A 16,598-nucleotide genomic window follows, 5' to 3' on the forward strand; every position below is an offset into this window, starting at 1 on the left:
ATGACAACTAGTCGCATGAAGGAGCACTTTTCATACTATCCTTTGCAGTCACAAACTGAATAAGAATGAAGAATCTTGGAGAGACCTGCATTGGCAAGAGAAATGTGCTCCAACAGATCGCAAAGTAGTTTTTCTGCTGCTTTCTGAGTAATAATTTTAGTAATTTACCCTAAAAAATTCAGATTCCGCGGGCAAAAGTGTGGATTCCGTGATTTCCGCGGATGATGGCAACTTCTGCGAAATTTGCCGCGGCCGCGGAATCGCGTCCAACTAAACGCACGAAAACGAAAAAAGAAATGCGGGACTGAAAACGGAAAACTGGCCGTGCGTTGTCGTGTAAACGCAGGCTAAAGCCCGCTGAGTATACTCAGGTGCATACAACTTCCTGTACGCAATAGTACGGTGCAGATAATGAACTCTGCATAAAATGTACGGTGTACTACTAAAAGCTACGCATTCCAGAAGTGTGTACGGTTTTTGCCTCCCGATTTTTTCTCCCGTTTTTGCCTCCCGTACTCTTTCATCTGTACGATTTTCCTTTGTCAACAGCTGGCGAAAACCTATAAAACCGCTCCACAAGCTATAAAAAGAATGAAGCTCGCAATAAGAGCCCAGCATTTCATTTATTTCTTTTCTACTTTTAGTAGTGCTCAGTGGTGCTGCGGTACCAGAAGAAAATATTCTATCGTACCACACCACTCCTCTCTGCACACAAACCACGAAACCACCCAATAGAAGGGTACACAAGCATAATGCAAGTGAGATAACGAATGTAACCTCGTTCTAAAATAGCTAGTGCATGGCAAGGAGGGCCTTATGGCTTGTTTGTGCCCTCAGGTTAGCCCTCGGGCCTGCGGCCCTCAGGCTAACCTGTCGGGCACTAACAAGCCATAAGGCCCTCCCTGCCATGCACTAACCTTTAATAGAAATCAGATATTTTCTGCAAAAGAAGGGTGTTGAACTAGACAAATGCAGAGCGAATAGAAGCTTCTGGAACGGTGCAAGGAAATACATCGTGAATGGATGGAAGGGTGGAGCCATCTTCTAGGACTTCCTTTGCAACTACTTGGCTTCGAAGTAATTGCATAGTGAAGGAATCTACTGAATAAGATGCAAACAAGGAAAACCGAAAAAGAAATCAGATTATTCTGCAATGAAAGTTTTGCAACTCAGCGTGAGCAGAATAAAGGCGATGTTCTGAAACGGTGAAAGGGGAGAGGGAATACATGCATTATGAAGCTGCATCAGAACCAATTCTTGATATGCCTCTAACTGCAGGGGAAGAGAGAGAGAGAGAGAGAGAGAGAGAGAGAGAGAGAGTAAGTTACATTTATAAAGACAGGTAAGTCTAACAAATGAGGACTGAGACCTCGACAACAAGGTTTTTACGCCTGAAAGCAGGTGCATGATTTAACAAGCAGGTTGTCAGTCTAGATTTTATGCGCAGATGGAGAAAAAGCGCAGAATTTTTGTAATGAGATGAAAAGCAGAAATAATAAGAAATAATAAGAAAAGATGAAATGAAAGCCTGCTCACAACCCCGCCCAGCCTTGCGAACTGGGTATGGTGGATTAAGAACCCGGTTCAACGCTCGAGCAAGCGCTCTCCACTCAAGGTGTTCACAGCAACTGATAGGAACTCATATGGGGAAATTATAGAAAGAGAGAGAGAGAGAGAGAGAGAGAGAGAGAGAGAGAGAGAGAGAGAGAGAGAGAGAAAGAGAGAGAGAGAGAGGGAGAGAGCATAGACACGGTGCATGCACAGTCATGAGTACAATGCCAAATTGTGTGTTACTTTAACCCATGTCCTTTAGCAAGGGTACCATAAAAAGCTACGCATTTCAGAAGTGTGTACGTCTTTTTTGCCTCCCGTACTCTTTCATCTGTACGATTTTCCGTTTTCAACAGCTGGCGAAACCCTATAAAACCGCTCCACAAGTTATGAATAAGAATGAAGCTCGCAAAAAGAGCCCAGCATTTCATTTATTTCTATTCTACTTTTAGTAGTACCAAGAGTACATAACCCCCCAGAGTGTGCAACTCCCACATACCCTGCTGTCCCGACAGAATTTCAAGTTGACGTCATTATTTATGACGCAATGCTCCTTGCACCAGTGATTTACAACATGTGTACGGGTGTCAACGCATCACACGTTTTTCTTTGCAATAATTTGTACAGGATTGATCGGCTTCGGTCAACCACAGGTTCCGGATTCGTCTGATAATCCGTGTACAGTGCGCATTGCATCATCAAAATGACGTCAACTTGAAATTCTGTCGGGACAGCACCCATAGTGGAGTTGCACACTCTTGGGGGGTTATGCACTCTTGGTAGTTCTCAGTGGTACATCACCAATCCTCTCTGAGTTTGCAACTCATGCCGCACACAGTGGTATAAATGCAGACATGTTACAAGTGTCTACAAGTACTGCCTCAGGACTAGCCGTTTGTTGACAAAAAGCTGGAATTTCCCGAAATTGTCCGCTATGAAACTTGAAATGCAGCTCAAATCTCACAAGAGGCTCGTTTTATGCCTTTCTAATGCTCCATAATGCTCTGACGCTCGGATAGTCTCATATTGGCAAATACAATGCCGGCATTATCCGCTAGATCCCAAGGCTGTGTTTACATGAGAAATTTCAACCCGGGTCGAGTTCAGCCCGGGTTTAAAGTCTGTACGATAGACAAAATACGCGAGCGTTTACATGAAGACAGTTGACCCGGGTCAAATACTGATATGCCGCCAAAAGTCCACTTCTAGAGTCCTGTACGGTCACGTGAATCCGTTCGCGCGAAATTTGCATGTGCAGTGCTGTTCAAACCTGGTGCGAGATACGCACAGAAGTACGTTTGTGCGATTTCAACCCGGATGAAGCGCAATGCGTCATATAAACGTGCCATTCATTTTGTGTACATGGCGGATTGAAATCTGACCCGGGTCGAACTCAACCCGGGCTGAAACGCCTCATGTAAACACAGCCTGACAGGAACAGGCTGTAAGTTGGTATCGTGGCAAGAGTCGGGGCTTTGCCAACTGATGATTGTAGCCTGCAGTGACAGTGACCAGGTGACACATCTGCACGTGACCGCTTACTCGACTGTGTTCGATTTGGAAGGAGAGTCGACTGGTTTTGGGCCGAGAAGGCTGCGATGCAGCGATCGGCCCTTGTTCCCAAAGACTACAACATGTGGGCCAATCTCACTCATCCGTGCTTTTATAAGAACAAAATGGTGCTTTCAGCGACATGTTGCATGCAGTTAGTATTACCAAGAGTACATAACCCCCAAGAGTGTGCAACTCCAGCTATGGGGTCTGCGACGGCAGAACTTCACATCACGTGATGAACCCGTACACATTATTTGCACTCTGTGCATGATGGATACAGGGTTGTACGCAGCCCAGCTTTGGGTACAACTCTCTTGTGATCACTTTGCACTGTTTGCCAGTGTAACCTTTTGAACCATGTCACGCGATGTGAATTTCTGCCGTCGCAGCACAGCATTGTGGTTGTGCAGGCAGTTGCACACTCTTGGGAATTATGTACTCTTGACATCACCTATAGCGTTGGTGTTTGATTTGGAGCATTTTATCACTATATTAAAGCGATATATTGATATGACCGATAATGCATGCAATGTATGCGAGTGGGGTGTCAAATGACTCGGGGTGCACTGCATAGCTGCCTACAGCTCCTGACACGCAGCATCAGCAATTCCTCACGATGGAGGCATATTTGGCAACTACTTATACTGTGGAAGCAGAATTCACCAAACAAGACTGGACAAGTTCTTCACGAAGAAGTAACACCCTGTTCTCCTTTGACGCCTCTTGATTTACATCAATCACTATACCCGATGCAAATATAATGTAAAAGGTCTTTTGAAATATGAATTTAATCTCTAATATTATTACTATAGACAATTATTACTATACACGATGACTGTGTATACTTAGTTATGGCAATTGAAAATGAATTTGAGAAATCGATCACTATAGCCGGTATATTACTATAGCCGCCAACCTTATAGGCGATACTGACTGTATTATATCCCCTTCTACAGTCCATTCATGAAAAATGGTGAAATCCTAGCTTTTGGCCATAAATGGGTCGAATTTTGAGCTTTTTTCTCAATTTTTGACTATCCCCCATGGAATTCTTTTCCAATTCTGTTTCTGAAGTCTATTTCTCCCAAATTAACAAGAACAGGATTTTGGCCATGTTTTCCCCGAAGTTGTGGAAAAACCATGCAAACCCAAGCCGTTCACTCCACTTGCATAGCCACTCCACTTGTGGTTCGAACCCCATTTGAGGTACTTTTTCGGGCCCCTTTTTCGTTTCAAATGTCCCAGCACCTCGCAGTGTACGACAAAATCACGAAAATCACCAAACAAGGGAGCTAAGGGACCATCGCAAAAGTTCGCAGAAGCCCCTGAAACGAAGAGCATACGTTTGGGGGGGGGGGGGGGAGGGAGTCGGTGTCGATAATCGCAAACCGGGCTTCAATTCAAAAAAGTATTGCTCAAAGGATACAACTGCATAGCTCTAGCTGTTCTCGTTCTTAGATCACCCACTGCAAGGTGATATCATCGTTGCATTTATAAAGTGCTGTACATTGTTACACACTGATACAACAATGCTTGTGTAGTATATTATAATAATTATTATGTGTGAGCATCCAAGTGAAATAATGAAGCCCATATTGTGACTGTCGTTTCGTTTGAGGGGGGAGGGAGGGGGGTCAGGCCCAAAACTAACGGTCTTCGTTTCGGGGGCTTCGCCGAACTTTTGCGATGGTCCCTAACTTAGCCAGAGCCAGCGCTCATCTTTTTCTGAAATTGACTGAATGGACTGTAGTAGGGTGCACTCACCCAGTTTCGGTGGAAGTGCGAGAGTTCGATTGGGAATAAAGGAGGAAGGGAGCGTCTCAGCTTCCTCGGACCAAGACCTTTCGACTCGGGGAGACTACGAGCAGTGACACGTTGCTTATAGCATTTCCCCTGTTAATTACATCACGTAGACCATTATAACCACACTTACCTAGTGCCGCACCTCTCTTTTTTCATTTCCATCCAGTAATCACATCCGTGATTGAAGTATATTTCCCGAAGAGGCGGAACGGAGCACGTGAAACGAATACCCCGAATAGCTTTCGAACATAGCACCTTTCCTACAGAGCAGAGGAAGCATAATGATAAAATGCACAGGAAGAGTCTTCTACTTAGAAAAAGGAAAGCCCCGCAAATTAAGGAAAGCGAAAAACATCTGCGGCGAAGTCCATGGTGCCACAGCTTGCACTTGAATGGATATCATTTGGGAAAAGGTCACTGCTGGAGTTTGTCACACTCTTGATGTAACTCCCCAACAAAAATATAGCCTTGGTCATGGTTATCGAAATCAGTGCATGTCCAGGCATGCATGCATGCACACGCGCGTGCGTGCACACACACACACACACACACACGGTCTTGGTTGTGCTCGCCTTCCCCTCCTTAGGTATTTCTAGAACTTAGAACCTTCCAAGTTGGAAAGCTGTTGGATGGCGTATTCAAGATGTGCTAGAGCTGTTAGCCAGTTAGTTGTAGAACGTCAGTACCGTCGGTCAGTGTCGTGCAATGTTATCGCATGAGCTGATGGTGAAGTAACATGTTGGTGTTAGTGGACATCAGGGACCTTTCGCACCCCGCGTACGGATACGAAACGAATGCTGATTCGTCACCTGGGTTCGAGGATTCGTCAGAGTCCCTACGGAGAACTCGTTTTCACGAATGGAAGCCTCTTCATTCGTGGCACGCTCCGAATCCGTCACATTTATTTGATAGGTACACATGTTTTGCAAGGTGCACATTTTTCCCTTGATTCCATGATCCATGCACGTGTGCGTGTAAAAACTCGCACGCCAAGCTACCGGCGCCCGCGGCCGTATTCGTAGTTGCCATGCACATTTGCATGACGACTTGCGAAACCTGAAATCTGTTTTCAACGAAACGATTACGAGCCGAATCAAACTTTCGTTTCGCATTCACTAGTAGGACCCTTCTTCACTATGAAAATAAATAATACTGAGGTGGTGACAAAGATAGGTGGAAAAGTAGACGCATGACGTGTAAACTAGCGCAACCTATTCCTGTGTACCTCTCCTTCTCATTGTGACATGCACGCACGCACGCACCCACATACATACACACATTGTCATTAGGTTTAGGCCTGTTTTGGAACTCCACTTTAAATAAAGCCAAACAACAACAACAACAACCTCAGACATGCCCATCGCGGAAGCGATGATAGCGAACAGCTATGTTAGACATAGCAACAAGGGTGGGATTACACCATTCAATAGCTTGCAAGGCTGATGAATTGACCGCCACTAATCGTTAGCCCGGTATCCACCACACAGCTGATTGAAGTGACAGTTTGTGGTCAGTGAATCCCTATTTTCATTTTTCATTTTTTTCTTCACACGCACACACACACACACACGGCTAACAGGCCACGTTTTAGCACTCTACAGCCGCAAAGGAGGGTTCCCCTAGCACTTATTAGACAACCCCACTCCAGCTCCAAAAAATACTTCTCATGGATTTTTCGGTATTGTCTGTACGGCAGGGAGTTGTATATACGACTCCCTGGTCTGTACATCGTACTGCGTAGGTAGCCAAAGCAAAAAGGAAGCCATTGCCCTTGAAAAATCACGAAATCCAGAGTACAAACCTGCTGCTGCATGTTCTAGCGCCAGCCGCTGTGTAAAACGTATGTCATGTCCTGCGAAAGTGCGCCGCGCCGTGTGCACTTAGGCTGTGTTCACATGAGAAATTTCAACCCGGGTCGAGTTCAGCCCGGGTTGAAAGTCTGTACGATAGACAAAAGAGGTGAGCGTTTACATGAAGACAGTTGACCCGGGTCAAATACTGATATGCCGCCAAAAGTCCACTTCTACAGTCCTGTATGGTCACGTGAATCCGTTCGCGCGAAATTTGCATCTGCAGTGCCGTTCAAACCTGGCGCGAGATACGCACAGAAGTACGTTTGTACGATTTTCTTGACCCGGGTTGATTTCAACCCTCCCCCCAATGAAATCAACCCGGGGCGAAATTTCAACCCGGGTCAAGCGCAATGCGTCATGTAAACGCGCCATTCATTTTGTGTGCATGGCGGGTTGAAATCTGACCCGGGTCGAACTCAACCCGGGTTGAAACGCTTCATGTAAACACAGCCTATATATATAGCTGTGTTCACAACTGGCGCGTGTACGCTTGAAACCACGCGTTCATGCGTATTTTTGCTGGCTTTTGGGGCGCCATGCGTACGGAAACGCGCCGAAATGGAAATTCCAACATGTTGGAATTTTCAGCACGTATCAGGCGCGTACCAGCGTACATGCCAGCCACTTTGATTGGCGGGGTCAAAAAATTAGTACTCGAAGGTGTCGCACGCGCTAAACAAGACTCGGATTGCTGTTTTTTGTGAAAGCTTGGGCGCGCGTATAGGCACGCATGAACCGCAAGCGTACCGCGTTAAGTACCGCCAGAGCGCCCCGTCTCGCGAGAGCGCCCTGCCTTGATTTTACAGCCAGAGGAAGGAAAATCGTATGGCAGAGTGCAACGAAGTTTGTAAGATGTAAGACTCTTCGTGTACTAAGGTCACACTTTGCAGGTTTTGCGTGGAGCTTGTGTCCGCTCGAAGGTACGGATTGACTGTAAAACGTGCAATATGTGTACAAGGACAAGGTTCATGTCGTATTACCTACAGACAGCAGACCACCTCCACAATACGACCACGACAGGATGAGATGGTGTTTGGTGGGGCGCTCTGGCGCTACTTCACGGTAGTTGTTTTTGGAGAGAGAAGAAGATCCTTTTTTAATTTTGTTCGGTGGGATTAAAAGATCTGCTAGTGGACCAGAGAGCTACAACTCTGGAAGCAGAAGAAAGGGCTTGCGGAATCTTCTCTGTCTTAGTGGCAACGGGACTTTAGTCACAGTTGCGAGAGACTTTCGTCCTGTCGTCGCAGACGCAATTCTTGTTGCTGCTACCAGAAAGCTTGGAGAACGAAACGATCGTAAGGCTGTGTTTACATGAGAAATTTCAACCCGGGTCGAGTTCAGCCCGGGTTGAAAGTCTGTACGATAGACAAAAGAGGTGAGCGTTTCCATGAAGACAGTTGACCCGGGTCAAATACTGATATGCCGCCAAAAGTCCACTTCTACAGTCCTGTATGGTCACGTGAATCCGTTCGCGCGAAATTTGCATCTGCAGTGCCGTTCAAACCTGGCGCGAGATACGCACAGAAGTACGTTTGTACGATTTTCTTGACCCGGGTTGATTTCAACCCTCCCCTTGGGGGGAGGGTTGAAATCAACCCGGGGCGAAATTTTAACCCGGGTCAAGCGCAATGTGTCATGTAAACGCTCAATTCATTTTATGCACATGGCGGGTTGAAATCTGACCCGGGTCGAACTCAACCCGGGTTGAAACGCCTCATGTAAACACCGCCTAAGTCGTTTGGTGAAGCGGGTTGTGTCGGTGAACAACTGCAGAATATTCTGCCGCCATGGAGTAGCAGTCCAAACACTTTTCAACTTCGGAGGATGAAGCGTTTCCCTATTCCGTTGACAAGCGCGGCGTTCGCGGGTGTAATGCATTTTTGCATCAGCTTGCAGTAGATCGTCAGGAGCCAGAGGTAGATCTACCAGGTAGGTGTCGTTGTGGAAAGAATATTATTATGTTGTAGCTGACAAGTGACATGCCTGTAGTGTCTCTTGACCGTGCTGATCACCATTGTAACATGGTACGTCTTGGAAAATTTTAGTTCTGGACCCAGTGATCGCCGCCTTCGGTGTTTCCGTCAAGTTTGCAGTGAATGCGTCCGTGAGGAATCCATCGTCTTGTTGTATCTACCCATGACTCCAACCGCCTATCACAATGGATAGCCGCCTGGAGTCTTGGGCGATAGCTAGCTGCTAGGCATCAAGTCTGAACCAAATAAACAAACAAACCAAGTCTGAACCAAATAATTGTACGCTCCTTGCAATGAAAGCTGCGATGTTTTGTACAAGTCCGAAGTTCCTTGATTTTTTATTGCTTTTTTGGATGAATTGGGTGGACCATCCTGAACGAAAAGTGGTACGACCATGGTCGTAGTGATCGTATTATGTGTGACGCCCCTGCACACACACACCTTGATCTTGAAATGTGAGAAATACGGTAAAGCAAAATCGAAGAAGAAAACACATGGAAACGAGTAATGAAGCAACTATCCACGAATGTAACAAGATAATAAATGGTCAGTATGTTCGCACGTACTGACCGCTTAGGGGGAGCCCCTTTAAACTCACCATAACCTTTTAGAAGTAATGCCCAATTTTCTTCAGTTGTAGGTCGAGCTGAAATGCACAGGATATAAAAATGACAATATCACTGCATACCCCATGTTCCCTAGTTAACTAGAGTCTTAATTAGTAATTACTACAGGAGAGTGTCTGGCCGTATTTAAAACATCGAATGGAATACCAGGACTAAGAGTGGTGGCTCTTAAAATACAAAGATGCTGAAATTCGATTCACGTCCACAGAATAGAGGTGCTTCTGATATATCACCGTTGAGGAAGATTCGGCCAGTGAGTCCGGCGAGTGTGAGAGTGAAAGCAATTGTATGAGGAAGAGTGAGCCCGGGCATGTGTTTGGTACAGTCAGACCTCGCTTATCTTTTATCCGGATCCCTCGCCATCCGGAAGAAAATTGTTGGTTACCGATTTACCGCATTGGCCATGCATACATACGGTATGTGTGTTCGATTATCCGGTTCCCTCGCCTATCCGGATATTTTTGTGGAAAACGGATGTGTGCGTTTATGCGAGGTCTGACTCTAGTAGGAATCCATCTGTAATTCAGAATTAGGCACTAACTGGGCTATTTGAAAAAATAATTTTAACTATCTGCCTCTCTCTAAACTGCGCTCTTGGCTCACATTCACCATAGCATAGCGAGAAAGGTCGTTCTTGGAGAGATGCTCCATATCCCCTTGAGAGCTGTTGGCAAAATTATTATTATTATTTCATTCATAAATTGATTACAGTACTGTATGCCCTGCAATCTATGCCTATACCATGTGTATGGCCTCTAATGAGCATGGCAGTAGATCTTGGAAGGCCAAGTCAGCAGATTGAATCATACATGTAGGTGCTATAGGCTTGAAAAGCGAAAGAGATTATCAGCTGCCTGATTCTCTTTGTTGTCCTTCGTTGGTTGTTTCGCGTTTCCCTATTTGCATCCTCAAAATTATCTTTCGTGGCTGGCGATTCATCTGCATCACATGGATTTATCTCCGACGCGGCACTCTGTGCAAAATGGCTTCAAAAAAAAGAAAAGTGAAGAAAGAGGCATGTCTATGGGTTGCGAACACCTACCATACATGCAAAACGAGAGAGCTTGGAAGCTCAGGGCCCTACGCTATGCTTTTTTGCCTTGAACTAGACAAAAAAGCATAGAAATCAATGGTTATAAATTCTTATAAATTTCTCCTTTTTTTAAAGACATAACCTGGGATTCGAACCCGCTGTATCGCCCTGCATGCATCCCCCGATATACTTCGCATACATACTAATTCTTCCAAGTTGCTTCACGTTATGATCTTGCATATGAAAGCCCTATTTAAATATGCATTGTGGCCAGCCGTCTTTGATTGTACGGTACGGGACAGTTACGGTCGAGGGTAATACGACACCGTCTACCGCCTTGATGACCTAGGCAAAAAAAGCATAAGGATGTTATAATTTTTTCAATTCTCCTATTTTTTTCAGGCATAACCTTGGATTCGAACCCGCACTATCGCCCTACATTCATACCAAATTAAAGCTGTGTGGACCCCGGCTAGCGCCAGACGTTACTGAAGTAACGTCTTCTGCATAGCTACAGGAATAAAAAATAAAATAAAATACATCCTGTCCGCCCCGATATTTCGGTGACAGCTCTACCTGCACTACTATAAGAGACTGTGCTAGTATTGGAGAGTGTGCATTTATTTTTAAATTCTCCACTATCAAGCCAAATTCAGTCTATATAGTAGGCTCCCGCGGATTATGCTCGCGAAATAATGGAATTGTGCTTTCATGGATTTTCGCATCCAATATTAATACAAACACCAAATTAAAGCTGTGTGAACCCTGGCTAGCGCCAAACGTTACTGAAGTAACGTCTTCTGCATAGCTACGGGAATAAACGGTCAATACGTTCGCACGTACTGGCCGCTTAGGGGTAGCCCCTTTAAACTCACGTGTTGCTCGTTCCGGTGTTTTTAGACCTGAAATGCACAGGATATAAAAATGACAATATCACTGCATACCCCATGCTCCCTAGTTAACTAGAGTCTTTTAACAACTACAGGAGAGTGTCTGGCAGTATTTAAAACATCGAATGGAATACCAGCACTCAAGAGTGGTGGCTCTTAAAATACAAAAATGCTGAAATTCGATTCACGTCAACAGAATAACAGTAAGAGATGCTTCTGATATATCACCGTCGAGGAAGATTCGACCAGTGAGTCCTGTGAGTGTGAGAGTGAAAGCAATTGCGTGAGTAAGAGTGAGCGCGGGCATGTGTTTGGATCTCCAGAGATACTGTAATTTCACAAATTTTCGGTGTACTTTTATTTTCGGTACTTTCGGTGCGTTTGTTTCATACCTAAAATTTCAACACACCGAACAAACACTAACACACGTAATCCAATAGGGAACTGCTTCTCTGTACCGAAAATTTCTGTTCACCTAACCTAGCCTGTTGCACTCAGACCGAAAATATTGAGCACCGAAAATTTCTGAAATTAGAGTACTCCGCTGCCTGCCACAGTCCGCAGCAAGAAGTGCCAGGTGAAAGTGTCGATGTTTCGCTCACGCGAGAGGCAAGTTCCATGCTGCGCCAGCTCTCGGATTCAGGTGACACACGGATCAACTCGGTTTTATATGGATTTACTTTGAAAGATATTGAGCTCAGCTTTCCAGCGATATAAAGTTCTTTGCGATAGGAGAAAGATTGACAAAGAGGCGACGAAGTGAACACGAAATTCACGGCACTGAGCGATTGTGAATTTTTTTTCATGGGTTTACAGTTTTCGGTTGCGTGCCAGGGGATTTCCCTTTGGCACAGCGCATGCGTAATGGACACCAGCGGAAGCACGTGGATCTCAGCTTTGCAGTGCAGTTTGAATCATGAAATTCGGCTGACCTGGAGCAAGAAACCGAAAAAGAATGTGAGATCGTGTTCCTGTGCCTTCCGAGGCATCATGATGTAGTAGGTTCAAGAGGACGTAGAAGTTGCACCGCTGTGCATACTGAGTTGAGAGCCACCAGGATGGATTCGCTTGGTCCTGATCTTTCTAACAAGCCCAGGATGAGGAAAATCCATCAAGGTAAACTGAATCGGAAGAAAAAATTGTTCGGACCTGTGATCGAAAACGACACCAGGAGAGCCAGTGCGCTGGAAAGTCAGTTTGCTGGAGTAAAAGGCATTCTTCTTGGTGGCTTCACTATAATTTTGTCATCGTCACCTTTCTAGTTTATCCTCCAGGCACTTGGGACGTCCAGGTAGACGTTGTCAGTCGCCATGGAGGCGTTTGCGCTCTGGACAACTCAAGCGCTCCAAAGAGAGCGAAACAAAGAATTTCTTGGCGGAACGATCCCGTCACAAATTCTTGAGGGAGCGTCAGAGGCTAGAATATTAATTTTGGCAGCAGGTTCTCATTTTATTCTCCCCCCCCCCCCCCCTGCATAGAGGTGACATAACTGACATTATTTTTTGGCACTACACATTGGCTATAGAGTAGTACTAGTTCCACAAAACCTCGCCCACGGGGTGCCCGGCCCGGTAGACCGAGGTGCGGGTAACTTCGGGGTCCGGAGAAGACTCGGAGGTACGAGTGCATGTGCTGTGCAAGCTTATTTGGCTAGACATCATGTAAACACTTTATATTTTGCATCTGATTTTGCATCTGATAAACTCGCGGAAGCAAAATTCTCCGAAGCATCAAAGTTAATTATGATAATGTGCATGGAATATTCGCATCTATGATGTATTTATCACGATCGTCTTTTTAAACTCACCCAAAGCACTTAGAAGTGGTTCGAAAACATCTGCAGTTGATGCTCCAGCTGAAATGCACAGGACATAAAAATGACAATATCACTGCATACCCCCATGTTCCCTAGTTAACTAGAGCCTTACCGTATAGGCGTGAATAGAAGCCGCGGGGCTCTATTCTTCCAGAAGACACATCGAGGGGGGGGGTTATATTTGAGAGAGGGCTTTATTTTTTTTATAGAAACGCCAATTGTTTCACACTATTCATGTTGATCACTACATGCAGTGACTACACTCGATCGTTGTACGGTAAAGTACCCGGAACTGCACTGCGTGGTACCGACATTACGCACTCCATTATAGCCCCGGGCCTTTATACGAGACGGGGCTTTATTATTCCGATTCCGTCTGACACACGGCCTCTATTTGGGAGGGGGCTGTATTCGAAGTGGGGCTTATATTCGAGCGCGTACGGTAATTACTACAGGAGATTGTCTGGCAGTATTTAAAACATCGAATGGCCCGGGAATACCAGGACTCAATACAAAAATGCTGAAATTCGATTCACGTCGACAGAATAGAGGTGCTTCTGATATATCACTGTCGAGGAAGATTCGGCCAGTGAGTCCGGCGAGTGTGAGAGTGAAAGCAATTGTGTGAGGAAGAGTGAGCCCGGGCATGTGTTTGGTACAGTCAGACCTCGCTTATCTGGTCCTCTTTTATCCGGATCCCTCGCCATCCGGAAGAAAATTGTTGGTTACCGATTTACAGCATTTGCCATGCATACACACAGTGTGTGTGTTCGATTATCCGGTTCCCTCGCCTATCTGGATATTTGTGTGGAAAACGGATGTGTGTGTTTATGCGAGGTCTGACTCTAGTAGGAATCCATCTGTTACTCAGAATTAGGCACTAGCTGGGCTATTTGAAAAATAATTTGAACTATCCGCCTCTCTAAACTGCGCTCTTGGCTCACATTCACCATAGCATAGCGAGAAAGGTCGTTCTTGGAGAGATGCTCCATATCCCCGTGAGAGCTCCTCAGTGGAGGTAGATATATCAAATCATTAGCAGATAACGGAATTGTAACATGGAAAAAATGTGGGTACAAGTTATGCCATATGCTGTTGTCCTGCTAGAGATGTCGAACTGTGCTTCCAGGTATGAAGCTTTCCACTGCCTCGACCACTTCCCCATTGCAGCTGAAAGAATCTCCCGTATCATCATTGACCACCATAAGGCCAAGTAAACAAATTTGATGGTTTATCGTCCGCGCTCGTCCCGATTTTTCGCCCTCCCGGCCGAATTATTTTATTTTTTAGTTCCGGTAAATAATGTCCGCGCTGCGTGCTCAGAGCGCTGTTGTATTTCTCTTCTTCTGTTAGTTCTTTCTCTTCTGTCTGTCAGCGCTTACTGTCACCCAGCGCTGGGTGCAAGCACCCCCTGGCAGATTCATACTACATTGTTTTACTTGATAAATTTATTGTTCTCTCAAACTTATTCCTTCGTTGTGTTCGAACTGTTTTTGAATTATTTTCGTTTCTTTCTTGCCATGTGCCAGCTGCCAAAGTGTACAGTCGCAGCAGCGCCATTTTTATGTCATCATTGATCATGTGATCACGCGCGATCGTTGCTAGCGCTAGATCCGGGGATCTGGTAGTGGTACGCATGCATACGTGTTGCGTGACTTGCCTGCGATAGTTTTCTGTGATCTGCTGTTTGCACTGGAATCGCACTTGTACTTTGACCTCTTCACACTTCTCTTTTTGGCAATGCGTGTCGTGAACTTCTCCGCGAACGTTTTCGCTGATGCCGCTCGGGGTTCTCACGCATGGTGCGGCGCAGCACGGAATTTTGCGCTTGTTTTTTTTCTTGTATCCTTTTCTGGTTTCCTAGCACCTTTTCGGGACTGTTCCTCTGGACAAGAGGTAGCCTTGTCTTGGTGGCTTTCTTGTAAATGGTCGAGTTTTTTTTCTTTGGTGCTCATAGAGTTTGCTTCATCTCTCTTGTATTATTATCAAATTTACACTATCGTCATACACTAGGCACAGTTTTGGAGTGTTGGGCGAAATCACAGTACTGTATGTACTACGATCTTGCACAATGGCAGCGGACCGACAGGCATGGTGTGGAGCCCGCCCCACCTAACAGGACTGATTCTCGTGATCCACGTGATTCCGCCAGACATGTTGTATGCATATTCTATTTTTATTTTATACTCTGGATGAAGTTTTCCATTTGTCCTATTGGTATTGTTGCTAACGGCTTTTGTTGACGTCACTTCTGTCATTTCATTGTATCGTATTACTCTTCAGACATCTATCCTGAATGGCATAAGCGAAAGTGGTACCCCGCCGCCTACGCGGACATGCTTTTAATAATAATAATAATACTCAAGTAATAATCAAAAGGGTTTGCTCCCCACACCGGAGCTGGTGCTCTTCAGGCACAATCTTCCTCAGCCTACTCAAGCTCAACTGATGAGGGGTGAATTCCCCGAAACACTGTGTATTGAGCAGGGAGTGGTGCTTTCTTGCAGGTTTGCCGAGTCGAAGGTTCGATGGACTTCTCGTGTGCTCTGGATGGCAGTCGTGAGTCAGTCAAGTGTCAAGTCGGCGGAATAGCGCGAGCTCCGGTGTGGAGAGCAAACCCTTTCTTGCAAGTCATCGCCGAAGTCACAACCACTACTTAATAATAATAATCAACGCAGTAAATAGAGTAAGCTGCGCACTCAGTACAAACACCATTAGCAAAACTTGTTTTCATGTAAATAACGAAGCTTGTTCCTAAACGTTTTCGTCGCCATCTCATCAGAGGATTACTGGCAAATCAACATTAGCTCTAAACTCAATATATATACGCACAATGCAAGTACTAATTTAGACCCTAACTAGCGCGGGAAAATGAGAGCTGAAAGAAACATTACATCAATCAAGGATATCAGGTGACAACAGATGCGATAAATTCACCACTAGAAAGTAACCATGCAACCACAAACGAGAACTACTGATCTAAATTCACAAACAATTTCAACGTAAACAAATTCTTTTTCTGCCTACACAAAATCGGCTTGGTGGTAAAAATGTAGATAGACACGCAGATACCTTTGACTACGTGAACGAGACCAAACAGAAAAGCAATCATCAGTATAACTAGAACGACAATCACTATTCTGAACAAGATGGTTAGCAACAGAAGATTCATACACCCTAACATCACTACTAGAACCAGTACATACTTTGGAATTACGTGACAATGAAACCGACAAAGGGAGCATCATCGCAACAGGCGGTGCCAGTAACGGACGTGCCTTTGGTACTGACATCTACATCGGCCTCGTCTGGATTGGCAGTAGCGGCAAGGAATGTCAGGTCGGTTTCATTGTCACGTAATTCCAAAATATGTACTGGTTCTAGTAGTGGTGTTAGGGTGTATGAATCGGTCTCCTGCAGCATAGCTACGGGAATAAACGGTCAATACGTTCGCACGTACTGACCGCTTAGGGGGAGCCCCTTTAAACTCACCCCGAAT

The 16,598-nt window shown here is 45.3% G+C and overlaps 1 long non-coding RNA gene across 1 annotated transcript; it reads right to left on the reverse strand.

The window, feature by feature from the left end:
- Positions 1 to 913: 913 nt before the first annotated feature.
- Positions 914 to 13,147, reverse strand: LOC135824953 (uncharacterized). Its single transcript, XR_010554985.1, has 5 exons — positions 13,091 to 13,147; positions 11,269 to 11,295; positions 9,333 to 9,380; positions 5,039 to 5,168; positions 914 to 1,272 (listed from the first exon to the last, which is right to left on the reverse strand). It is a non-coding gene; the product is annotated as an uncharacterized LOC135824953 (long non-coding RNA).
- Between the last annotated feature and the right edge of the window lie 3,451 nt (positions 13,148 to 16,598).

Source organism: Sycon ciliatum, chromosome 9, assembly GCF_964019385.1.
Source record: "Sycon ciliatum chromosome 9, ocSycCili1.1, whole genome shotgun sequence".
Lineage (NCBI taxonomy): Eukaryota > Metazoa > Porifera > Calcarea > Leucosolenida > Sycettidae > Sycon > Sycon ciliatum.